General features: G+C 48.9%; 1 protein-coding gene across 8 annotated transcripts in view; it reads left to right on the top strand.

The window, feature by feature from the left end:
* The window catches only part of LOC139061031 (EEF1AKMT4-ECE2 readthrough transcript protein-like), a 186164-nt gene that overhangs the window by 107907 nt on the left and 51994 nt on the right, over nt 1-26263 (top strand). The window contains exons 3-6 of one of the 8 annotated variants that reach the window (XR_011515151.1): nt 6920-7210; nt 8633-8938; nt 12689-12951; nt 16453-16722. The exons of 6 other annotated variants lie outside the window; for them this stretch is intronic. The gene's annotated coding sequence lies outside the window, so the exon portion shown is untranslated. Of the gene's footprint in view, nt 1-6919; nt 7211-8632; nt 8939-12688; nt 12952-16452; nt 16723-26263 lie in introns of those variants that run through there. One more of the 8 variants, XR_011515150.1, reaches the window with a different exon arrangement.

Genomic DNA, 26263 nt, shown 5'->3' with positions numbered 1-26263 from the left:
GGCCGGAGAAACTCGCCTACTGCCTACACACAAGGCTGCATTGCCTCCGAAACGGAGAGAAGGCAAAATCGCGAAAAAATCTAACCGACGCGGGGTCAGCCAGAAGGCAACGGCGGCTGCCGCCTCTCCGTTCTACGTAACCTCCGAGACTTCTTGCCCGCTGCGAATCTCGGAGGCTTCGCAAATCTTGTACAGCTGCTAATGATGTGCGGAGATGGCACGGCAAGCGCCAAAACACAGCGAATCAAGTATGTCGCAGCTGCGCTTGCAATCAAGAACCAACGAATCAGGGCCTTCGCCACCTTCACATGTTCAGCGTCTTTGTCTCGGCACTCTTCATCGGTTGTGCACCTCTGTTTTCAGCTTAGGAGGCATCGGCCGTCGCGATTCATTGTGATGGTGTTAAGCCTCGGCTAACGTTCGTTTCATTGGACATCGGTGCTGTGGCACAGTCGGACCCAAAGCTTCGACTCGAAGATGGCGTGTGCCCGCGGCACACGCCATCACTTTTGACTCGCCAAATTTCTGACATGCCCTACTGCTTCCAAATCGCAGTGTACTGTTGCTCTCCTTCACTTTCGTTAGTTCGAACTTTCCTTAATTCGAACTGAAGCGGCTTCCCCATGCGGTTCGAATTAACGAGCTTTTACTGTATATATATATATATATATATATATATATATATATATATATTGCCATGTGGTAGTGCCGGTGAAAAAAAGCAGCAAAACAGTCCATGGCAAAACAAGTCTTCCATTGGGCGAGCCTGTGCCCAAAAACATAGGCTACGCTCAAAACACGACGATAGTGGCGAGAACACAGTGGTCGTCAACAATCTGATCAGCGGGTCAAGCGCGTCTGCTTTTATACGTGAGTCGTCGAATGTTCCAGAGTAACCGTTGGTACCTGTGTGTCTTCCACACAGCTCTACATTATTCGCGTCGCGCATACATGCAATCAGATTACACAAGTTTCTGTGACAGACAGCGGGTGGAACCATCCATAGCATTCGAGAAACTTCCGATACGTGCAGGTGTGTCGTGCGCTCTGCGATAACGTTTGTTAGGTGGGGACAAGTAGTCACCCGGAAAAGGTAGACAAGTGCACGTGTCAATATACAAATATTTAATAAAGTTATTATCAATAGGTTACAGTGTATCCTAGTTTCGTTATCATTTCCCCCCTACCTGCCCCTACCGGGACTTTAGGGGTAACCGAATAAAAAGACCATCCGAAAAATAACGAGATCATCGTCTCACGCGACGTTGGATGGAAGGCGAGAAGTCGCCGTTCGCAGGCGAAAGCCATGGTCTCGTTCGATCGGGTGAGTGACTCCTGTTCTTAATGGGAGCGTTTTTGCTGCCGAGGCTCAGCGAGTCTAGCATATCGGGAACAGTTGAAGACAGCACAAGAGAATGCCTGAAAATATATGTGCATCGGGTCGAAGAGAAGAGGCGCGGCCATTTCGCGATCAGAAAATAAATAAATAAATATAGAGAGAGCAGCATTCCGGGCAAGCCGGTAATCCATTACTTAAATGATATTTCGCGACACATAAAAAGAAACGACACGGACGGGAGAGAAGACGACACACCAAGCGAAAACTTTCAACTAAATTTATTGTGCCACTGCGTCGATTTTATACATGGGAAGCAGTGTAGACCACGCATGCCCTTACAAGAAAATGAAGTGCGAATTCATGTAACATAGTTACGAGTCATGTGATGCCTCCTCCAAGAAACTTAGTTCTTTTTCTGTGAGAGCCAAAGACGGGAAGCTAACACATTCATCACTGGACGTCTGGAGGTAGAAAAGCACTCGAACGATTCCCCCAAGCTGCACGGACACTTCAATGAACGAAAACGAGGTAAGGCAACTTCAACTAGACTATACGAGCCTTAGGGTATCGTCTTCTCGCAATCCCGCTTTTCGATACGTCACGCGACGTATCATTTGGGCTATGTTGTTGGCTGTGGATTTGAGACTATGTACGACAATTGCGCCCTCATTTTTCGATGGCCATTCAAGCCAAAGGGCATTAAAATGGACGTGCCAAATTAGCTCATCTGGGTTACCTCGCGGAAGACAGCCATTGGGGTTCGAAGATTTTATTGAGCATTGATCTGAATGTTGATTCAAAGAGAATTTGTGAGTGCGCAATCAAAACAGGCTCTTTCAAACCAAAATCAAACCACGGCCACTTTCTCGTGGTGGACAAGCGGCATGGCATCACCAGCAAGCAAGCAAGGGTAGAGGAAGAAGAAGAAGAAGCGCGAGAACCAAGAAGACGCCATGTCGGACGATCTCCGCAAGTCCAACAAGAAGCGCTCGAAAGAGTCCGGGAAAAAGACACGGGCGGCGGCGCGTTCTCGGCCTTCGCTCGGTAAGTTCCTGAGCAAGCCGTCCTTGGCTGCGCGACAAAAGTTGACGTCGCCGGGTGGGGCTCCCGCCAAAACAAAGGACCGTCCCACAACGACCACCGTCGGCACCACCGCCGCTACCACGGCTGGCAAAAAGACCAAGGCTAAGCGCTCCAAGCACGGGCAGCGAGGGATCGAAAGACTGAGTGGGGTAAGCGATGCTTCAGAGACGGCCCATATTCCGGCGCGTCATAAAAAAGTAACGGTTCCGGCGCGGAACCCTTGAGAGACAAGCAATGGACCCTTAAGTAACAATAGACGTGAGTGGAGTAATGAATGGTCGTCGTGCACCCGGCTGAGAGTGACGTCACGAAAGCTGAGTGGAATAATTTGGAGGATGCATCGCCTTTACGACTGCAACACGATAGCATTCAAAGAGCCCTAAAGATTCTCACGCTTCCCGGAAACTGCAGCTTATGTAACCGTAATATGCACCGGAAAAAGCTGACGGTGAGCGCTGTGCACGAAGGCGAGCTTTATGGTTCTTTTGTTGATGATGTGCAAGGAACCAAAGGGCTGCGTCACTCCTGCTATGCTCTCGGACAAATTTTCTTGGCTATGAAACGAAAGTTCCGGGGGCGGAGCTTCTGCACGAGAGCATTTGTATGCAGCGTAGTCCGGGCGCACTCGGCACCCGTTTCGGTTTTGCCAACCTCGCACAACCACTTTAGTGAGGGAAGATGCAGTTAACTCAGCGTGAATCAATGTTTATTCACATGCGATATGTACCAAGTTGTGAACAGTGAACATCGCAGCCTGCGTCCGAGCTCCCATGCAGCCGTATGGCGTCGGTTAGGGCTTGGACCCGCAGCCGACGCAGGCGTTGGTAAAGCGCCGGCGCAGCAGTCAGCTCGCTCGCTCACTCGTTTGTACCTAGATTTCGAAGTTTGCGATTTCCAGATGGGCTCGCTTGGTTTCCGCGCAGATGCTGCAAACACTTTATTTTATGCGAAGCATATTACTAGAGCTCAACCCAGCTCCTCAGGCGCGGCGGTGTCGCCTTCAATACCACGTGACACCGTGACGTCACGACAGAGGAGAAACGGGGCTCCAACTCGCGCCGTCGCTCGAGAGCTCAACCCAGCTCCTCAGGCGCGGCAGTGTCGCCTTCAATACCACGTGACACCGTGACGTCACGACAGAGGAGAAACGGGGCTCTAACTCGCGCCGTCGCTCGCGGCGTCGCCCCCCGCATCGGACGCGGTGAGCATCGAGCAACGCAGCGTTCGGCGCGACAACGATTTATTCATGAAGTGCAACGCCGCAGACACCGACACCGACGACACCGGCTTTTCTGCGACACGAGCTCCTTAACGCTGTCGCGTTAAAATAAAGGCTAGTATGCTTCGCATCCTGGACGTAACGTAAGCTAAGCCACAGCCATTGTTTTTATGCGTTGCATATTGCAATCACTCAGTTCAGCCCTTGGGCGCGGCCGTGCAGCCACCATTGACTTTAAGCGCAACCACGTGACGTGACGTCACGACAGCCGGAGGAAAAGCTGGGCCCCAACTCGCGCGGTCGCGCACGGCCACAGCTTTTATTGGTGTGATCCAGTGGTCTTTTGTTGGCGAAATTGGTGAACGGCCTCTCTGGGGAGTTGATTGACGGTACAGCAGGCGACAAACACTCACCAGAAGACACATGTGCCATTTCGCGTTTGGTGAATGTGCAAAACGTGCAATGGCTTCGGGTGAGACAAAGGTCGAAAGAGCAATATAAAGATACAATAAAATACCAATAGCTGACTGGTTAAGGTTACGCATCGTTTAAAACTAGGTACTGTACAAAACAAAAACAATATTGTTTTCAATTTGCCAAGTAAGAAAACGCCAGCAAAACTGCGGGATTACTTCTTGCGCTTAGTTTCCGTAGCCTTCGGTTCATAGCCAAGAAAACTTGTCCGCGACTATAAGAAAGACCTCAAACAGCAGCTGGAAAACGCTCCGCGTTAAGAGGGGTTTGTGTTTGAGTTTCCGCGTAACATAATTGTGTTTTCACGTATATTCGAATTACAATCCGTCTCTATCGCGTCTGTAGGTGGAGTGTAAGTTACACTTTTTCTACATGTTTTATCCTGAGAAAGTCAATTAGTTGCGTAATTTCTCTGCGCCACATGGAGGGCTTGTCTGGTTACGTATGCGTGGTTTGAAATTCGTTTGGCCAATGCGCTCTCGCTTATTAATCATGCTTATTACCTACTTGCTTATTAAGGCTCGGACTGCCTTGACGCACAAGAGGTCAAGGCATACAACCGCGGATACAACCAAAGCCATGCGCGGGGCAGTGCGACCACACGAGGGTGCGCCACCACCGTTTCCGCCTCTGTGTTCCACTGAGCCAAAAAAAAAAAAAACCCCGTAGATCGAGTGGCACACACGGTCGAATCGAGCAACCTTAGGAGCATGCATCATAACTTAATGGATAGCCTTCCGCTTAAATCATCAAAAATCACGGCAGGACGAGCCCCCACTTCGAGAACCTTCTTGTTCAAGCGGTGCAGCTCCCGGGTGAGATGGAACCAGACCTCGTTCCGTGTTTTCGCGAGGCTTTCGTGAAGGCCCGGCACCCGATCCCCGAAAAGTGAATCACAGCGTGCCAACCGAACTTGGTATGAGCACTCGGCGAGAACAAGCACGAACTGGTTGATCGCCTGATTAGGCAAAGGGTCCAAAAATGGAACTGTCTCATAAGGAACGCCTGGGAGCCTAAAGAGACTAGCAGTCCTTTGGAGAAGAGCTGCCGTAAGCAAACACTGCGTAAAGATATGAGCCGAGTCCTCACGACCGCCACAAAAGGGGCACACTCCACGAGCCGGGATGGCTGTGATGCGCCGGTAACTCAACGGAAGGCATCCTCGCGCCAGGCGGTACATTAACGTAGCTCGCCTAGCGTCGAGGAAACCGGACGTAATGAGCTTCCAGTTTGCCCTCTGCATGGACAGATCGTGCCTTTGGCAATGCGGGGGGAGACCAGGTTTGTGCCCTGTAAAACCGACTTGGCTGTTTGTGTGTGGAGTGCAGTTCCTCAGTTGTGCTGCACCACAACAGCCCCCTTGTCCGGGAAGGAACGTCGGCCTAAACCAAGTGCCCCCGCCCAGTCAGCCTGGGTTGAAGGGGAGCACCGGGGTCAATGTATCGAATGATGGTTTGGGTTGACGAGTACATGTAAGCTCTGGGACGTGGCGCCTCTGGGTGCCAAGTTCTCTTCCCATCTGACAACGGTGCTGATTACCGCTCTCGCATTATTAAGCAAGGTCCGGTAGACAAGTCGCACACCACAACGTGACAAAATGCTGAGTGTAGTATAAGCAACGCTGGATCACGAAAAAAGAAAGCTGCGGCCTGCCGTAGTTGCACTCTCGGCCGCTTGGCTGGGCCGAACGGCGCTAACTGCCGGGGATGGGACGCGTCGGCGACGACGTTCCACGTGCGTGCGTGACGCATTTTCTATGCTGATCTCAGACAGCAGACTCCGGCTTGTGGCGTTGCAGCGGATAACAGCGTTTTCGTTGCACGCGGCAGGCCGCACATTTTTTTAAATATGTATCCAGCGGCCGTAGCTGGGTATAGGCAAGCCACAGAGCAGTACGTCGGGAAAAGGAGCATGTTTTTTTATATATATATACCAGAACTTACACCGATTAGGTGCAAGCAACGGTTGAATGACAGGCCAGGGACCATGACATATCGAATATGAAGTGGCACAAGGTGCTGTCAGTTAAAGTGAACGCTCGAAGATGTATAGATGGACCAAAAGAGGAACACTAATGCAGATTAAGTTGATAAGTATTACAAGAAAAAATTCGTAGAATAAGTTCCTGGCACGAAAGAAAGATGAACATATAGAGGCAAGCAGACAAAGTTTACTCGACTGTGACATTTCTACAAGAAAAAAAATATCTACCAGACATCTTCGAGCATTCCTCGTGCACAAAAGAACTTCCTCGCACCCGACCTTCTTCCACCAGACCTCGTCGAAATGAAGCGTGACTTCCTAATTCGCCATAACTCCAGTAACGGTAATGCAATGTGTCGCCTGGCCGCAGCACCAACCTACTATATATTACGCCACTTTTCCTTCTTGGTCACGGCCATCTCGGAATGCACATGCGACCATCCCCGCGGCTATTTTGGATATTCTAAAGCAGTCCCAATAATGTAGTGAAATGATGTCGAAAACACACCTTTTCGCTCAAAATTTGCGGTAGTCGTAACAGCTTAGAGAAGTATAAAACAATGTACCTTATCTACAAACACAGGACAGCTAGCCGCGTTTCTACGTCTTGGCTGCTAGGGGCAAGCGCTTGAGCTACGTGAAGGGAATTGCACCGGTACGAACACTGGGAGAGCCGAGAACCTAGACTTCTGTTTCTAGGCCATAAAAACAGCCTATGAGGATGGCAGACTGCACGCTCGTGATTTCGAAGACAGTGTAAAATCTCGCTCTGAATTCGTGCCCCGTGAGTCACGACAGACTGGCCGTCGCGCTCGCCGCAGGTCGACCTGTCGGCGCTGGGCATCCGCGATCCGGTCGAAGAGGCCCATCGCCGTGAGCGCCAACGAACTTTCCGTGCCTGCCTCGTCATCGGCGCAGCTGTCGCGGTGGCTATCATTGTCCTCCTGGGCGTCGCCTCGACGTTGGCCTGGCGTTACCGCGCTGGACCTTCCGCGCACAGTTCGGGATGCCCGACTGCGGCGTGCGCCGAGTACGCGGCCCTCTTAAGAAACGCCATCGACGAGAGGAACAAGCCGTGCGACAACTACTACCAACACATCTGCAGCATCGAGGTATGAGTTCTCCTCACCAGCATGTACGAAGCAGCAGACTTTCGTAAGCACGGGGACGAGCAGTGCGCGCTAATTGCACGGACATGCGGAGGCACACGTAAAGAACAAGGCGGGCGCGGTTTCGTTGCGATAGCGATTACACGGGCACTCGGTGTGCATCCACGCCGTCGGCGTCCTCCGCGCTGTCGCCGTTGGCGTACTGTCCGGTGAAGGTACATGGGGTGGTCCCGCGCAGAGTGTTAGTCTTCAGAGACGCAAGGCGCGTTTGCATGCAAAAACGACTAAGCGAATTGAACGTACCGTCAACGCTAGTCGCCTCGACGGCGGAGCAAGGCCAACATTCTGTCTTCCGCTGCTGGCACGCCTATATGTTCTGGCAAACGTGAAACGAGCGTTATCTAATATTTATTTTTCACTGGGCGCTCAATTAAGCCTACCTTTTTCCGTTGGTGTCTCATATCGTGCGCCATCGATTTGCGACACCTGCAGTGCCAATGCAGTCCCTGCCTTGCCCGCGATTTGTGACGCCTGGTAGCGGTGAGGGCGTTGTTCCTGCCGTCCAGCAGTGGCATCCATGCGTGTGACGTGGCGCCGACGTGTGGCACCCGTGTAAAGTTAGAACAGTGTCTGATGAATTCAAGCGCAACGCTAGACCTCCGTATGCAGCAGTCAATGCCTCGACCTTCGGGTAATATTGAAAAGTCCTCCCGTGTTCGTATTCACCATACATAATTAGTTAATAATAAATAATTAATTTATAATAGGGTATATTATGTTAGGATGGCAGTAACCAGTACCTTCGAAACCAGTACCTTCGAGTTAAGTGATTGTAGCATGGGCTAACGTAGTAACGTGCCCATAGGCTGACATTTCTTTCTTTTTCTTCTTTTTGCGGGCGACCCAAGCAAAGAATTTGCTTGGCTGCGTATGCCTTTTATTTGACTACATTAAAGCGATTTTACAGCCAAGCTCTTTATGGCTAGTTACACCGGAATCGTTTCCGGGTGTGGACACAAAACTCCATACGTGGGCAGGTCCAGAAGATAGTGCAATACTGGGATGAGCCACGGCAGAGGTGACGCAGGCGTTAAGCAATCCTCACATGTGGGCGAGACCACCAAATTAAGGCAATGCCGGGCTGACCCGCGGCGGAGGTAAAGCAGGTGTTAAGCGCCCCTCATACATATAGGCCGATCCCAAAGTTAGTGCAATGCCGGGCCGACTCGCGGCGGAGGTGACGCAGGCGTTAAGCACTCCCCATACGTGGGCCGATACCGAAGATAGTGCAATGCTGGGCCTGCCCACGGCGAAGGCGCATTTCGCCATTAAGGAGCCCACATTTACACAGCTCCGCGTGTCATCGTTCTTCACAGAGTGGAAGGGCACTGAGTTTTTTTTTTTTCTTATCTCCTACGTTTGCAGATGAGCCGGCTCAAGAACGACATCAGCACGGTGTACCGTATCCGGCGCGACTCTTTTAATAATGTAACGACCAGGCTGCGGAATATGAGTGTGCCGGATCAGGGGCAGTCGCCGCTGCAGAAAGCGGCCGCCTATTTGCAGGTTTGCGAGAGCGTAATCCGCGGCAGCAACGTCCAGGAGGTGAGGGAGGCTCTCAGAAAAGGCGGCATCACGTGGCCCGACCACGTGGATCCTTCAGCCAGTCTCATCGACGGGATCTTCTACATGTCGGCGAAACTGCACACAACGGTCCTCATTCGCGTAGAGGTACGGCGGTATACGGAAACGTATACGGAATACTGTGATATTGAACGAACAGAGCTCAAGCTGAACATAACGAAAGATGGATTATGGAGAACACATCTTTAAGTCACTATTGCAGGTTTTCTATGAAACAGGCCTACATATTTATATTTCTGGTGCCGTACGGACGTTGTGCCGCGAGGCAACCCAAGCGCGAAAACGAAAATGCTCTACAAAAAAAGTTGACTCGCCATCCCGGCCCTGCGAAAGCGAATGTCCCGCGACGCTGTGGAAAACCGCCTCCACAACTGCTGATGGGGGCATCTATAAATTCGATAGCATTATGTGGCCCATGAAGTGAAACACTGGGCGTTAACATCCGGTGGTGAGGTGACGTTTCACGTGATGACGTAACGTGATTACGTCATCACGACAGACTGACATGACGACGTCACACCATAGGGGGCGTGATGAGCCTCACGTCAAACGTTACATTAGGTACAAATGGCATCGTCACGTGACGATATCGCCTGATGACTTCATCACACCATACGTGACGTTGCACATTGACGTCATCGTCAAGAGATGGTGTCACCTGATGACATCATGTGCTACCTCTTGGATGAGCCGTACACTGTGCGCTTCGCCCTTTTTGTGCTGTCTGCGGTATAGGCCGAATTTTTTGTGCGAGCACGTTGCAAAGAAAAATCCCGACCAACTACAGGCTGAAAGCTTCGCTCTAAAATGTAAGCCCATCGCCCCTTACAATATCGGCTTAGCCAGGTTCAACCAGTTATATCGAGAGCGCGGATTCGGTGCTTGTGTACATCAGTTCCCGTGCACCTGACGATGCATGGCAACGCGATGGATAAACATACAAGTGCAGATTGGCTTGCATGAATAAATGAAAAAAGGTAAGCCCATAGGCCACTACAATGTAGGTTTTGCCAGGATGAATCACTTCTCTGGAAAGTACCGGCTCGTTGCATACATCACTCCTCCTGCTCGTGTCCCCGCTTATTCACGCGATGAATGAAGGAATTCGGGAAGCTTGGGTAACCCGGAAAAATGAAACAAAAAATAAAGAAAGGTAAGCCTACGGCTCCATACCACGATAGTGCAGCCTGGTAGAATCACTTCTCTCGAAAGCACTGGTTTCCAGCATATATCATTTTCTGTGCCCATGCCGACACCTATTTACGCAAAGAATAAATGGATACGCGCAGATTGGCTGGCACGGAAAGATTAAAACGCTATTGACATTAGAATAGTAGAATTTTGCGCCACTTGGTGATGCATATTTGACTATGGTGGGAATCAATAGACGAGACCAAAGCAAGGCGAGATATTTACTGTGAGGTCTCAGCCCACGTTTTCGTTCGCTAGGTGCTTCTCCATTTTTTAGATGATCTTCGTCAAATGCGGTTTGATGTCTTCGTCAAATGCGGTTTGACAGCTGACAAGCGGCGGAATTCATCACTGCGAATGCGGACGTGAAGAAGTAGAGGGTCACTAGAAACGTTCAGGTTCTTTACCTACGTTTACTGTCTTATCATTTAAGTCTTTCATCACTGGTGATCTACTTTTTGCTTTTACCACTTGTACAACAAAGCATGCAGCTGAACCAGCCTTTTGACACAGATTACTGTCCTCATCCCAGGAGGAACTGATTTCATACGCAACACGTTATTTACACGTAGTTCACTCTCCCCCAGTATGTATGGGGGAGCAGGAGTAGGATATGACGATGCGTAGAGTAAGGTATAAAGGAAAGTGATAGCCTCAAAAATATGGGGGGCAGGGGGGGGGGGGTGTAGGCGAAGCCAAAATGGAAAACAGCGCCGCGGAACGCTAGCTGTCAAGAGAGAAGAATGCGAAAACGCTGTCCTCACCACCGGTAACGTCACACAAGGATAACCGCACAGTGGGGGTTTGCGAATTACTACCCCACGACAGTAACGGAGGGGTATACTCGAAAGCAATTCGTTACTTCTGCGACCATAAATGAACCCTAAACAGATACCACAAGCGGAACCAACTGGCCTGGCACTTGCAGTACCTCTGCAGACGTTCTTCTGCAAATATTCACACATTGCTCATCTTCACTAGGAATTCCTTTTCAGGACTGATGCGTTAATCTTCCCGCGTTTTTTTTCTCTCGTTTTTTTTTGGTGAAGACATTATATGCGTGATGGGATGTAAGGCAGTGTTCTAGCTTATAAGCATCATGCTAACGTGTACGGTTCCCCAGCGTCTGCGGCCACTATGAAGCTCGGCGCTTCCTTGTTGCAGATGCTTGGAGAAGGTGGTATGGCCAATGCAAAGTTACAAAAAATCATCCTAGCAATAACACGATAAGTGGCCGTTGATAAAAGAAACATTGCAATGTACCGGTTCCATTCGTCGCCCAACATCAGGTGCAGCGTAAAGGCGAGGATACAACTAGTGAGCTCCGGGGTTTTGTCTGAAGCATCCTCGATGCTGACGCATTGCGCGATCTCTGGTGTTCTGGTGCAGTTCCCGCCTAATTCAGGTTCTGAAAGCTGCAGCGTCTGTTACAGCTTGTCCCGTCGATACAGTAACTGGTTACATGTATTTGATTACTGGAAAAAGAAAGAGAAAAAAAGTCATCAGCGCTTTCACTCTGCGAAGAAGGACGATCGAGCAGCGAAGCTGTGGTACATTTTGCCTTAATCGACGCATCAGCGTGTGTCTGTATATTTGCATACATCTATTATACGGTCGCCTAGGCGACTATGACGCAACCACAACAAACAACGTCCACTCGTTTCAATAGTGTGCATAGGACGCAGGTGGCCGTTAAACTGATCCTCGATGCGAGCTACGATACACGTTGACTGGAGCGCAGCCCAAAGGAGTGCACGAAAGAATATGTTTGTTTGTAATTCGCGATTGAGCTTAATTCTTACATAATTAGCTGAATTAAACTTGCAAGGGCTTGAGTTTTATTCTAGCGTACAAAGATGGGGCTGTCCGTTTCCATCCTGGAGAAGTCCGTGTATTGATGGAAAAACGCGAATTGCACAATATTTACAACTTCACTGTGAACTACGCGATTAGCAAAAGCAGATGAAACTCCTGCGCATTGTTAGAGTCTTCTTAGCGGCTAATTTTCATACAATTTGTTTCGCGAAGGTTTCCATAAAGCAAGAGCTACAGCCATTTCTTACAACCATACTCCCTGCGTAGTCGGCCATGTATTGCCAGCAGACCGGAACTCTCCAGCGTTTACAACTTCACTGTGAACTAACTTCTTTATGAAAAATAAATGAAACAGCGTAATGATAGATTCGTCTGAGCGGCCAATATCAGTAAAATTTTTTCGAGATACTTAGATTAGATTGAGAGCCAGAAAGCATTCGCGAGGAACTGGAGACGAAATTTTTTGTTTGTTTTTTTGTTTCGACGCGATCCGTGTAGGCGGACATCGACCACCACCACACTGTAGCTACATACAGCTTCGCTGTTAAATTTATACGGGAACCGCGAGCGTTATCGATTAAACGAAGTATTCGTTAATTTGCAAAATTAGCGAGAAATGTAATGGATTACAATTAATTGTTTGAATGTAATTCCTCACGTAGAAGTCTGCCTTAAAGGCTTGAAAAGAAAAGCGCACTATCGTAATTTTGCAAGTCGTCTATTGGCTAATTGAGCCTAAATTATCATAATTCCTATTATTCTAAATTAGCCTAAGTTATTATCGCTATTCATCGTCGCTTCAACATTTCTCGCCGATGGTGTCACGTGCAGGTGAGTGTCAGCAACAACGCCAGAGAGTCGCCCACTGTCACCTTCAGCTTGGACAAGGAGTTCATAACCACACTTGAGATGCTGAAGCGGCACAGGATGACGAAGCGAATCCTGGGCCACTTCAAGCTGACGTACGCCACATTTGCGTCTACACCGAAGCTGGCCAAGGACAAGGGGCGCTCCGATCAGCTCTTCAAAGACCTCATGGAAATCAGCAGCAAATTTGGGGCCTCCACGTCCTACGAGGACACCATGGCCGACAGGTATGGTGAACATTGCACGCCCCTTCTGAAAGCTTCAAAGCCAAGCTGGCATCGCACACAGCGTAAATGTTGAATAGGGGAAACTACGCATGGGTGAATCTCTTGCGTGTAACAATGATAATCGATGGTTTAACAAGGATAATCGGTGATAAGCGCCCTGTGGAACAGTGAGAATTCTTCAGCAATTTTGTCGTGTAACCGTGCACGTGACTCATAATTAGCGGGCTTGACTGCGGGTGAAAGCATTCTGCACCCACAATCACAGGCTTACCCATGTGATGAGAGTAGAATATTTCCAGGCGTTGGATGGAAGTCGATTGATGCTATACGCCGGTAATCAAAGATTGTTGAGAGAGCTCGGCGTGTTTTGTCCAATGAAGAAAGCGGCTCCACGCCCACGAACTGAAGTATATACGCACTTCGACGCACGGGCATTGGTTTACCATTCCGGGACTATCTATAGTTTCGTAATCACTACTTGGCCCCGAAGTATTATGTATTATGCACGGACCCAAGGTAACCTTTCCATGCAAATGAGGGGGGGGGTACCTTTACTAGTACAAATATGAATAACGTCCACCATTCGCCATAAAGACGCGTAAACCCGCCAAAGTGAAATGAAATAAGTCGCATCTCACAGTTAGGCCTGCGAGATACAACTATCGTTTAATTGCCAAACAAGGAACCACATCAAATGGACTCGCGCAGGAAAGAAGGGCAGGGAGAATGCTGCCAAGAACAAGTAAACAAGCGAAAATGTAAAATGAAAAATTTCAGTAGTAGAATACAACTTTAAAAAAAAACAGCAGTTAGCAACCAAGGCACACGGACCGCGCGGGGTTGTGTTACTCTGCCAGTCAATCACAGAAGCAAACAAAATCATCGTTATACGGCCTTTTCAAAATGGCGTCACACTCTTGAAAAATTCGGAGTGTCCACTGTTCTTGAAGTGTCTTTTCATCGGCCGAAGCACTGAGCCGTACAACAGACATGTACGAGGTGCATGGAGTCTGAGCATTGCACTCTTGAAAAGTATATGGTACAGTTCATTTAACTGCTTAGCCCGTTTTACTCATGAAACTTCACTGCCATTTGAAGTGAAAATTGACAATATATATTTGTAGCGAAGCAACCATTCTACTTCAGTTCAATAACAAATTAGGCTCTGGCCATAACGCTATAATAAGCGAAAGAAAACATGAAATTACGTGGTAATAATTGGTGTTCTGTGGTTACCGCCTTATTTGGGTAACAAGGAAATTTGAAGTACGAATTATTTGCAGCCTCGCGGAGGAACAGCGATTGACGGTTATGAGAGCATGGGCAGTGCTTCAAAGCAGGCTGAAATTGTGTCCGAGTATAGTAGCGTTTATTGAAGTAGCTCTGGATGAATAATAGAGAAACATATATTTGCCGATTAATCCCAGTTCTTCTCGATCCTTCGTTTACTGCTCTCTCAAGCGCCAAAACTTACGTATTGTTATTTGGAATATTGGAGGTTGGAATGCGCAACAGTTTCACGATACACACAGAGGAGACACACACCGCAGAGCGGTGTGTGTCTCCTCTGTGTGTATCGTGAAACTGCTGCGCATTCCAACCTCCAATATGCTATACCAACACGCCCAGTCGTCAACCTTGGCAAGTTATTTGGAAAGTTGAGTAACGATACGTGGCCGCCAGTCCCGCGCAACCGCATAGAGCGCAGGACGCTGTGGTTCTAGACGCGCTGCGCCCACCGCGATAAGTTACAAAAATACGCACATAAGCACAGCGGAGAAGTGGCTATACGTCAGGTGGTTCGACTCATAATTGTAGATGCGTCACTCAAAACACACGGAATTGTTCTGCACTTCCGGCGGTGTTTTGCCTACTTGCTTTTTATGTAAAAAGATGTTGATCCTTAAATATTCTCAAGAATAGTGGTTAAATTTGTTAATTTTCACTTTTCCTTCCTGTTTGGCTGTTGCCTTGGCTCTCTCCCTAAGTAGATGACTTAGTTTCTCAACACCTTGCGACTCTTGTTTCCAATTGCTAATTTTGCGCGAAACGTGCTGTACAATTGGGCAAAACCAGACGAGGTAAGAGGTGAAAGGCATATTGCTTATGGGTTTAAGGGTTATTTCAGGGTTTCATTATGGACGCTGTTTCGCATAAATTTGCGCGTTATATAACCCATATCGCGTGTATATGGTTCCGGAGATCTGCCAGTTTAAGCTAGCGAGTGTACAAGGCATATCGACTTGGAACGAATTGTGAGGATGGCACCGGATTCGAGATATGCACTGTCAAACTTGGGGTAAAAATGCACAGCTGCACTTTTTCGAGAAACGGCGGTTTTGTGCATTTTAGCGCAAGAGTAATTAGAACCCCAATCCATTTTGTCGGACAGTTGGAAGATTAATATCTCGAAACTGGTTTGATCCTGAGACTTCTTTCCCAGTGGGCACGCCTTGTGACCTCACTGGCTAGCAAACATAAATGCGCAGCGTAATGTAATTAAATAAAAAGTTCATTACTCCAATTACTCAAATTATTCAAATAAGCATCTTGAACTCTCGTACAATTAATGACTTCCTCCTCGAGTAATCTAGCTCGAGGGTTAGATTCGTGCTATCCGCCAAAGGCAATTTTCGAAAAATTCTAAAGAGACACTGAAGACTGCTTACGTGTGAGAACGCGAGAGCGGTGTACCGCTTGTAGACCTCGAAACATCATGAACGCGTTCATTTTATAGGCTCCTAACGTGGCGCCACCTTTTCCCTGTAAGCTGCGCTGTCACGTGTTCAGTGACGCACTCTCCAGGGCGCACCTTTAGTCAGCCAGATGTTTTCGACGTGACGTGTGCAATGACGCATGCATTAGGGGAACCTTTGATTGGCCAGAACCGCGAAGCCGAAAAAAAAAGGACAGCCGTGGCCTCGACGAAACGTGCTCGTCTTGCACCGTGGAGACGAGGGTTCGATTCCCACCCAGATCAAACCGTACCGAATTTTCGTTTCAACGACAATACTTTACTTTGTGTGCAAGAACCTCAGGATACATTTGACGTCGATCCTAGCACTTTTTGCCGTGTTTTTACTCAGTGCGTCGTCGGCCATTTTCGGTACCATTTTTTTCCGTCACGCCCACTACGAATGATTTTCGCCTAATGGGGCGCATGATGCTTTTACTCCAAAACATTGTGCAGCTAAACAAAGAACACCTGCTATATAATCTTTTCATATAGGTACTCTAAATAATGCGAGAACTTGGGCTTAGTAATATTGATTTAGCCCCTAATTGACCAATGCGCATCAAAATTACTCTGCATATCATATTCCTTGCATTCTCCCCGTTTTCGCGAAGTAAAAACGTCATGAGACATCTAGCTTTTTTTTTTCAGAAAACCACGAAAGCTAGCATGTGTATCGTTCTCGAGGGTACCTAGTAGCCCTCATTGACAGCCTCGCTGGTCAAAGAAAAAAAAACACTAAAAGGAAGCACATGACATGGTCGCAGCATGCCCCTCGAGCTTCACCCACGTGACATCCCAACGGTGGCGCCGTCTACCGACTACGACACCTGGAACGCCGCGCTGCGCCGCCACTTCAACCAGTCCTTCGACAAAATCCCGTCAGTGACCATCAAACGCCCCAAATACTTCAGGGCGGTGTTCATGCTGCACGCCGCGTTCGGGGCTAAGATTTTGGACTTTTTCGGCTGGCTCTCGATACAATCGCTGATACACTTCACCAGCCCGAAGTTCACTTCACCAGCCCGAAGGAACAGGTAAGGATTTGTGCTTTCCACACACAATGACGTTGCGGAATTTCATCCCTGAGAACACATGCAAGGTTCGGAAAAAATTTCGCGCCAAGCAAAAAACGTTACATGGCATTCCGTAGCTGTGTTGTCTGGGTCACCGGTGTTTCGATGTCGGATTTAATCTCTGCTTTATTGAGCACTTATCGAGCACAAGCACTTATACGGGCACTCGAGGCACACTCGCGCCGTCGCCGTCGCCGTGATGTCCCGGTGTGGATGGTGCAAGTCGCCGCGTTTACGCGAGGCTCGAGCGCGGAGTTTTGCGAGGTCTCCTGAGACGCGAGGGCCGCGCAGTGTGTTTGTCTGCAAAACAATACCGCATTCACTAGACGCGCTTTTTTCCCGTTTGAACCATCGAATTCATGGCTGAGTGGTACAATCTCACACTCCGGAGACCCTGGTTCGATTCCCACCCAGCCCTTCTTGTAATTTCTTTTTACTTGTGGATTGCCTGCGGGCTTTTATGCGAAGCATATTACTAGAGCACAACCCTGCTCCTCAGGCGCGGTGGTGTCGGCTTCAATACCACGTGACACCGTGACGTCACGACAGAGGAGAAACGGGCCTCCAACCAACTCACACCGTCGCTCGCGGCGTCGCGGTGGTATATAAGCAGCTGTGCTTGCCTCTGCTAGACACTCACGAGCTCAGATGCCTCCTGAAGACAGAGCTGCTCGTTGGAATGAGAAGCGAAGGTTGCGGCGTGCTACAGAGACTGATTTTCTAGGTGGCTTTGGCTCAACTCTTGCAAGATGGGCTGGGTGCGAATCGAACCAGGGTCTCCGGAGTGTGAGACGGAGACGCTACCACTGAGCCACGAGTACGATGCTTCAAAGCGGTACAAAAGCGCCTCTAGTGAATGCGGTGTTGCCTTAGAAACGAGCTGTTTCTAAGGCTCAGGCGTGCGTCGCTTGCTCAGGCGCACATTTTGTTGCCGCGCCGAACGCTGCGTTGCTCGACGCTCACCGCGTCCAATGCGGGGCGCGTAGTCGCTGCGCCGTAGCCCATTGTCTTACACCGCTTGGCGGGTCGACGGGAACGCTGTCGCGTTCCACTCCTGAAGGCGAAGCAGAGTAACGCAAGAGTTGTTTCTTCGTCTAGCCGAACCAAATATAGCCAAGCAACAGCAGTTCACCACGCTGAACATTGGTTCAACAACTAAAATAAAGGCTAGTATGCTTCGCATCCTGGGCTTAGCCTTAGCTAAGCCACAGCCATTTTTTTCGCTCATGGCCAACACCGCCGACACCCGCTTTTCTGCGACACGAGCTCCTTAACGCTGTCGCGTTAAAACGACGCAGCGAAGTTACGGGCGTGCCATCACGGTTTCGCTGAATAAGCTTGCGGCGCAGCCAGACCGGCGTTATTATTTCTCCCTTGCGCTCCTGGCGGGAGCGTTTGCGTGTACAGCCACTTGGAGTTCCTGCTGTGCAGCTCTGCCCTTACAACACTGTGCATCGCATACAGTTGTCTGACCGGAACGACTTCAAGCAGCAAACGCTGACGGTTGTTCTCTTTTCTCGTTTCGCAAACTGTTGAGGTGCGACGCCGGCAATGGCGCTGGGGTCGCTCTTCATCCAGCCACCTTTGTGAGGCACCTCATCTTCAAGCGTGTTCGTTCTTGTTCAGGCGCCTAATGTCCGCGTGGTTGATTTCGTGCTTTCGCACTAACCGATTTTGTGCGGATCAGAACCGTGAACGTCGTTAGAGGGGAAGCGAGATGAATTGGCGCTACAAGAAATGCCGCGGAGCAGCACCGCCGTCTTGCAGCGACCGCGATCCAATCAAAACAGAAAACGCAGTGACTAGACAAACATGAACGGGCGTCTCCAGCCGGCGTGAACAGTACGGCCGTGGTAAATGCGGCGGCGGAGACTGCCGCCTTGCGCTACAAGTGGCGTCAGAGTAGACTTGCTGAGCGGGTGTGCGTACATGAGTATGCGTCCGAATTTGCTTTTACGTCATGCATGTGTAACCCTGCCGTACTGTCGCTGCCCATTGACAGTGATTGCACAATAAAGTTCTCGTATGAATCTGACGCCTTGAGCGGACGTGCCCAAGTTCTTGCGATAAGTACAGTTAAAACTCGATCTAACGAAACGCGATTTTACGAAGTTCCCGATCTGACGAAGAAATTTCCGTTCCCCGGCAGGTGCCCATAGGGTTGAACGTTGTCATCAACTCGAATTAACGTATCTAACTTGGCCTAACTCGATTTAACGAAGCTTTTTACTGTAATAGATGAGCAAAAAAAAAGAACGGCGATTTCTTTCTAATTTCCCCGCAGGGGCGTCTGCGTCAGCAGGCGTTTGGTGTGTTGCGACACCACGGACCCGAGCACACGAGGGTTGGAGCCTCCCGCGTGTAGCCGTGCGCGGCTTAGCCGTGTCTGGGGAAAGGGGGATCCTGGAGGTTGAGCCGATGCTGGGTGTTTGGACCTTTAAGGCCCCCCGGCGGAGGCAACACACCTCTTTGGCCTCTGCTTCACATAGGCGGCACCCCCGGACTGACCCACCCGGGGGAAATCGGTAGTTGCCTTTTCCTGTCTCTCTCTCCCTATTACCTTCGTCTTTCTCTTACTTTCCACCTTTCCTGTCTCCTCCTCTCTTCTTTTTACTTCTTTTTTCCTGGCGGCAAGGGTTAACCCTGTGTGGATAGCCAACCTTGGTTATTTCATATTTGGTTATAGTAGTAATGTACAGCTGGCGTTTGCAGGCCGTGTTTCACAGGTCCTGCAGCGTCCCCTTGTAGGACTCCACGGTGGGTGGCTGGCGTTACTGCCGAAATCTCACATATGTTTATGGCTACCTCCTTCTCTCCACTCCCTGATCGCCCTCACAAAAGAGGGCGCACCGATGAAGTATTCAAATTTTTTGGTCGGCAAAAAGATTCTTTCCCTCGTTTCCACGTTATCCATTCTGAAACACCAGCTAAACCAGTGCGAACAATTTCTCCATTTCTTGTATCGAAGTCCCTTACCGAAGTTTTTGGTCCAGGATATAAGGCATCGAGGATGGCTAGCGGTGACCTCCTCTTGGAGCTCCGCGATCAGAAACAATTTGAGAAACTGCCTAAACTTGTATCATTTGGGGAGACCCAAATAGTAGTAACCCCGCACCGCACGATGAATACCTCCCGCGGCGTTGTCTCGGACGATGATTTGCTGCAGCTCTCTGAGGCTGAACTCTTGGAGGGCTTCAGTGAACAAAATGTTATAAATGTCAAAAGAATCAAGATGAGGCGAGATGGTAAGGAACTTGCGACCAAACACCTAATACTCACCTTCAATTCAAGTGTCTTGCCCGAGTCAATTGAGGCCGGGTACATCAAGCTCCGTGTAAGACCGTATATCCCAAATCCCCTCCGATGTTTCAAGTGTCAGCGTTTTGGCCACAGTTCGCAGAGCTGCCGAGGCCGCCAAATTTGTGCGAAATGCAGCGCGCATGAACACTCCTCTGAAGCTTGTGAGAATGCTTTCCACAGTGTAAATTGTGACGGCGAGCATGCCGCATACTCGCGGTCATGCCCGTCTTGGAAGAAAGAAAAAGAAATAGTCACGATCAAAGTGAAAGAAAATATATCATTCAAGGAGGCACGTAGGCGGGTGGCATACCTGCCTAAGAACACATTTGCCGAAGTGGCGCGTCAGGGGGCAGCGCCACAACGGCCTCCGGCGGCTGTCCGACCCACACCCAGTGAGGCGGCAGTGACGCCATCCGCCCCCTCGGCGGCTGCAGCTAACGCTGCTACGCCAACAGAGAAGACGGGGCCATCGACCCCGAAGGTGGGCGCAGCCGAGGCTGCCCCAACCTCCCCGGCCCCATCCAGCGCTGGCAACAGCCGGCGCAGCCATATCCATCAGGTAGCCCGATCGACCTCCGGGCAGGTGGGCGCAGGGATCTTGCCTTCCGAGGCAGGACCCTCACAGAAAAGTCGCTCGCAAGAGCATGTGTCCAGCGCCTCCCAAGAGGCAATGGACACTATACATGTCCTCACGGCGCGCCAAGCGCCTAAGGAGCGGCGAGGCTCACTCGAACGCTCCAGAAAGGGCAAAACCCCGATTACAGGGCCTCGAAAGAGCTCTGTAATCTAAGACATCTTTCAGTTTCCGTACACACAGCACCAACTTACTTTAAAAATGTATACACAAATAATTCAGTGGAATGTCCGAGGTCTTCTTAGAAACCTAGATGATGTGCAGGAACTCATCCAAAAACACAATCCAAAAGTGCTGTGTTTACAGGAAACACACCTAAAATCCAAACACACAAATTTTCTCCGACAGTACATAACTTATCGCAAAGATCGCGATGATGCTGTCGCATCATCGGGTGGTGTCGCCATTGTTATCCATAAGAGCATTGCGTGTCAACTTTTACAGCTAAAAACGCCTCTCGAAGCAGTGGCGGTTCGAGCTGTTCTTCTAAACAAACTCATCACCATTAGCTCTATTTACATACCCCCACATTACCAATTAACGAAACATGAATTTCAATCTTATGTAGATCAATTGCCAGAACCCTATGTTGTTCTTGGCGATTTCAATGCGCATAGCACCTTGTGGGGAGACTCTCGCATCGATGCGCGAGGTCGTCTCGTTGAACAGTTCCTTTTTTCTTCTGGAGCGTGCCTTCTAAATAAGAAAGAACCCACATATTACTCTCTTGCAAACAGATCCTTTTCGTCAATAGATCTTAGTATAGTCTCCGCGTCTATACTACCCGAACTCAACTGGGAAGTTACGAGCAATCCTTACGGGAGCGATCACTTCCCCGTACTGCTAAAAACATCTAAAGAAAATGAATTTCCCCCACAAGTTCCTAGGTGGAAGATAGATACAGCCGACTGGGAGAAATTTCGAAATCTATCTAGAATCTCATGGGCTGACATGTCTTCTCTAGAAATCGATGCCGCTGTGGATTATTTTACAGCGTTCATAATAGATGCCGCATCTAAATGCATACCTGAAGGAAGTGGCTTGGCATGCAGACGACGTGTCCCGTGGTGCAACGACGAATGTAGGATTGCTCGTAAGAAACAGAACAAAGCGTGGGGGTTGCTACGCGCTTCCCCCACTGCAGAGAATCTTATCAACTTTAAGAAAGTAAAATCTCCAGGCAGGAGAACCCGCAGGCAGGCCAGAAGAGAAAGTTGGCAGAACTTTTTATCAAGTATTAACTCGTTTACAGATGAGGCGAAAGTCTGGAACCGCGTAAATAGAATTAGAGGGCGGCAAACATATTCACTCCCTCTAGTAAATACACAGGGCGATACAATGAAAGATCAGGCCGACTCACTGGGGGAGCACTTTGAGAGTGTATCAAGCTCAAATCATTATTCACAATCATTCCTTAAATATAAACAAATAGAAGAATGCAAGCCACTCACCAATAAATGCCGACAGAATGAACCGTACAATTGCCCTTTTAGTGCTGCCGAGTTGAAAGCTGCCTTGAGCGCATGCAAGACCTCTGCACCGGGATCCGATAGAATCGTGTATGAAATGCTCAAACACTTACACAATGACACGCAAGTAACACTACTTACACTCTTCAACACTATCTGGGACGCAGGGTACCTTCCAACGGCATGGAAAGAAGCCATTGTGGTCCCTATTTTGAAACAAGGGAAAGACCCTTCTTCAGTGGCAAGTTATCGCCCGATAGCCCTCACAAGCTGCATGTGTAAGGTATTTGAAAAAATGATAAATCGGCGACTAATCCATTTCCTTGAACAAAACAAAATGCTTGATCCCTTTCAGTGTGGCTTCCGAGAAGGGCGCTGCACAACCGACCATCTTGTACGTACTGAAGGACATATTCGTGACGCGTTTGTACACAAACAGTTCTTCTTATCGATATTCCTCGATATGGAGAAGGCGTACGATACGACCTGGCGCTACGGAATCTTGCGAGATTTGTCAGAAATGGGCATTCATGGTAATATGCTAAACGTAATAAAAAGCTACTTGTCCAATCGTACCTTCCGGGTGAAAGTAGGCAATGTGCTGTCACGTCCTTTTGCACAAGAAACCGGTGTACCCCAGGGTGGCGTGCTCAGTTGCACACTCTTTATTGTTAAGATGACAACACTTCGTACGTCCTTACCACCGGCCATTTTGTATTCCGTCTATGTGGACGACATTCAAATAGGTTTCAAATCCTGTAACCTCGCAGTGTGCGAGAGACAGGTACAGCATGGTTTGAACAAGGTGTCAGGGTGGGCAGAGAAAAATGGATTCAAAATCAATCCTCATAAGAGTTCTTGTGTTTTGTTTACAAGGAAGAGAGGCCTGGTTCCGGATCCCTGCTTAGAAGTGTGTGGACAACAGATACCTGTAAACAAAGAACACAAATTTCTAGGTGTCATACTTGACTACAGACTCACTTTTGTCCCCCACATTAAACATCTTAAAGAAATATGTCTGAAAACAATGAACATAATGAAACTTCTATCCCAGACTACGTGGGGTAGTGACAGGAAGTGTTTAATGAATCTATATAAAAGCCTCATTCGATCGCGACTTGACTATGGTGCCGTCAGTTATCACTCTGCCGCCCCGAGCGCACTAAAGATGCTGGACCCTGTTCACCATCTGGGTATCCGTTTAGCCACAGGAGCTTTCAGAACGAGTCCCGTACAAAGTTTATATGCAGAATCGAATGAGTGGTCACTTCATATCCAGAGAACATACATCAGCCAAACATATTTTTTGAAAGTCCACTCTAATCCCGAACATCTCTGCTTTAAAACCATTAATGATATGACAAGTGCTACACTATTTCGTAATCGTCCTTCCGTAAGACAGCCTTTCTCGCTGCGTGTAAGGGAGCTTAGTCATCAAATGCATGTCCCACTCCTCGAGCTCCGCCTAATGCATCCAGCCAAGCTGCTACCTCCTTGGGAGTGGCAGCTCATACAATGCGATATATCTTTCATGCAAGTTACAAAACACGCTTCAGACATTGAAATCCAAATGCATTTCCGGGAACTCCAGCACAAACACTCCTGCACGGAGTTCTACACAGACGCATCGAAGTCACACGACGGGGTGTCCTATGCAGCCGTCGGCCCATCCTTCTCGGAATCCGACATACTGTATCCGGAAACTAGTATCTTCACGGCTGAGGCCTACGCAATATTGTCGACCGTGAAGCATATAAGGAAATCAAAACTCAAAAAATCAGTTATATATACGGACTCCCTAAGTGTAGTGAAGGCTTTGATATCGTTCTGTAAGCACAAAAATCCTGTTATAATTGAACTCTATTCCGTCTTATGCAAAGCATATGTATCTAACCAACATGTGATTATATGCTGGATGCCAGGTCATAGGGCCATCGAAGGTAATGTTCTGGCGGACCAGATGGCCACGTCAGTTGCATGGCATTCTGCTAATCCCATCGCTGCAGTTCCTGTCACAGATCTGAAGCCCTTCTTACGGAGGAAACTACGGAACCACTGGCAACGCCTATGGGACGCGGAAACAAATAATAAGCTCCACGTGATAAAGCCACAGTTAGGATTCTGGCCCTCTGTAACAAAATCACGCCGAACAGATGTCCTATTCTGTCGTCTCAGAATAGGACACACATTTGGCACGCACAACTATTTACTCACTGGAAATGATCCTCCAACCTGCGGTAGATGCGGGGACAGGCTGACCGTCCTCCACGTCCTCTTGGAGTGTCGGGAAGCCGAATACGAAAGAAACATTTTCCCTTAGCATACCGGCAGCGCATCCCCCTTCATCCCGTTATGTTACTCGGCCCAGAACCTATATTTGACACCAACGCAGTCCTAAGTTTCCTGAAAGATGTTGTCTTGCATGTTTTTAACCCACATGTTCGTAGCGGGTCCTCTATTCAGAGGATACCGCCGCGATAGCTCTTTAGTATAGCACATGCCTCTAGGCCCTTGTGTTTCAAGGGCTCTGGCGAGGCAGCAGTGCTTTAAGTAATTTTACCATCCTGTATATTTTTATTGTGCATCATTCTTCTACGATGGATTTTAATGTTCATAGTATTCATCATTAGTCATCGCTATAATTTTATAGTACATAGATTTTACGCACTTTACAGCGACTATTTTAGGTCACTTTACAGCCAAGTCACACCTTCCATAATACATCGCTAACACTACCACTTGTCATGGCGCTCTTTGGCCAAACCTGACCCTTGCGCCATAAAACACTACACATCATCATTTCTTTCTAATTTTGACGCATACGGGGTTTTTCTCGAACCTGGGCTCTAAAGCTATCGCGCTGGAACATCTAGGCGCCCTGGTCGCGGCCCTAGCTTTATTTTGACGAGACTGCATGCCACGCCCATGCACGGAACTGCGGACTCAACACCGCCTCGGTAGAAGCGGTGGTGGTTGCTTTCGTTATTTCATGGTTTACGCCACAGGTCGCCCCATTAGGGGCAACTACGATGCAGCGACAGCCTTTGGCGTTTAGCTACGTTACAATTTTAGATTTCGAAGAGCCGAAAAATGCCTTCCTCGAGTTTACAAACTTCCCGATTTAACGAAATAAATCGAGCGCGGTCATCACTTCGTTAGATCGAATTTCAACTGTACTCCGCCGAACTATAGCGTAGTCGCCAAGGGAAGATGCGAGGCGCCACCGCTCCTATGGCAAAACTGTCTGCGTGGTCACCTCCCGACGTAAGCCCGTATCACGTACACGTCCTATAAGTAGCGACGCTATATGCGTCACTCTAATGATTGTTTCCTTTGCGACGATCGGCTGTATGCGCGATCTTCTTCGCTTTTAAGATTACCTTCGTGTCGCTTAGCAGCTGGAAAGAAATACCCACCACTGCCGGGAATTGAACCGCGATCTATGCGTGGGAAACAAACTGTGCACCGCGCAGCTAATGTAGCAGCTGGTGTGTTGATCGCCACCGGGTGTCTTGGAGGCTCGTGCTGGCTTGGATGTGAGTCGAGCCGGTCTCGCTATTAGCCCCGAGAATTAGGAGTGGCGCTCTCTCGCGAGTGACGTCACGGCCAGGACGCCGCTCGCTCCGGCTCGCTCGGCTGCCGCGCGCGCTCGTTCCCTTCGTGTATGCTTGTGGTATCTGTGGCTCGAGCCGTACGTATTGAAGAATACGTCGGCTTCTTTCAGCTGCCATACCTTAACCACTGTTTCTTCTTCAAAAGCGTGAGAGTCGAGAAACTTTGCGGCTTGGATATCGCAAGCTAAGTAGCGTTAAAGGGGTGTACTAGGTTTTGCAATGCATATATGCGCCGTGTCTATCGGTAAATTTTGACTAAAAAAAGAATATCAGCAAATTCAACGCGCGAAGTTGTGTATGATGCTTCGCTAAACATTTAACATTCCTTTAGTATTTAGCTATGAGAGGCATTGCATTTTACGTGGAAGAAAAATTAGGTAATTGGCGTCAACATGTTATCTGATTTTAGAAAGACACTGCCCAGCGAAGCTCTCATCATGATTCCTATTACTCTGGTGTGTTGTTCTATTCAAATATGGCCATTC

This window comes from Dermacentor albipictus, chromosome 6 (genome assembly GCF_038994185.2).
Source record: "Dermacentor albipictus isolate Rhodes 1998 colony chromosome 6, USDA_Dalb.pri_finalv2, whole genome shotgun sequence".
Classification (NCBI taxonomy): domain Eukaryota; kingdom Metazoa; phylum Arthropoda; class Arachnida; order Ixodida; family Ixodidae; genus Dermacentor; species Dermacentor albipictus.
Note: the sequence above shows the minus strand (reverse complement) of the source record. Positions and strands in the feature narration are given on the sequence as shown.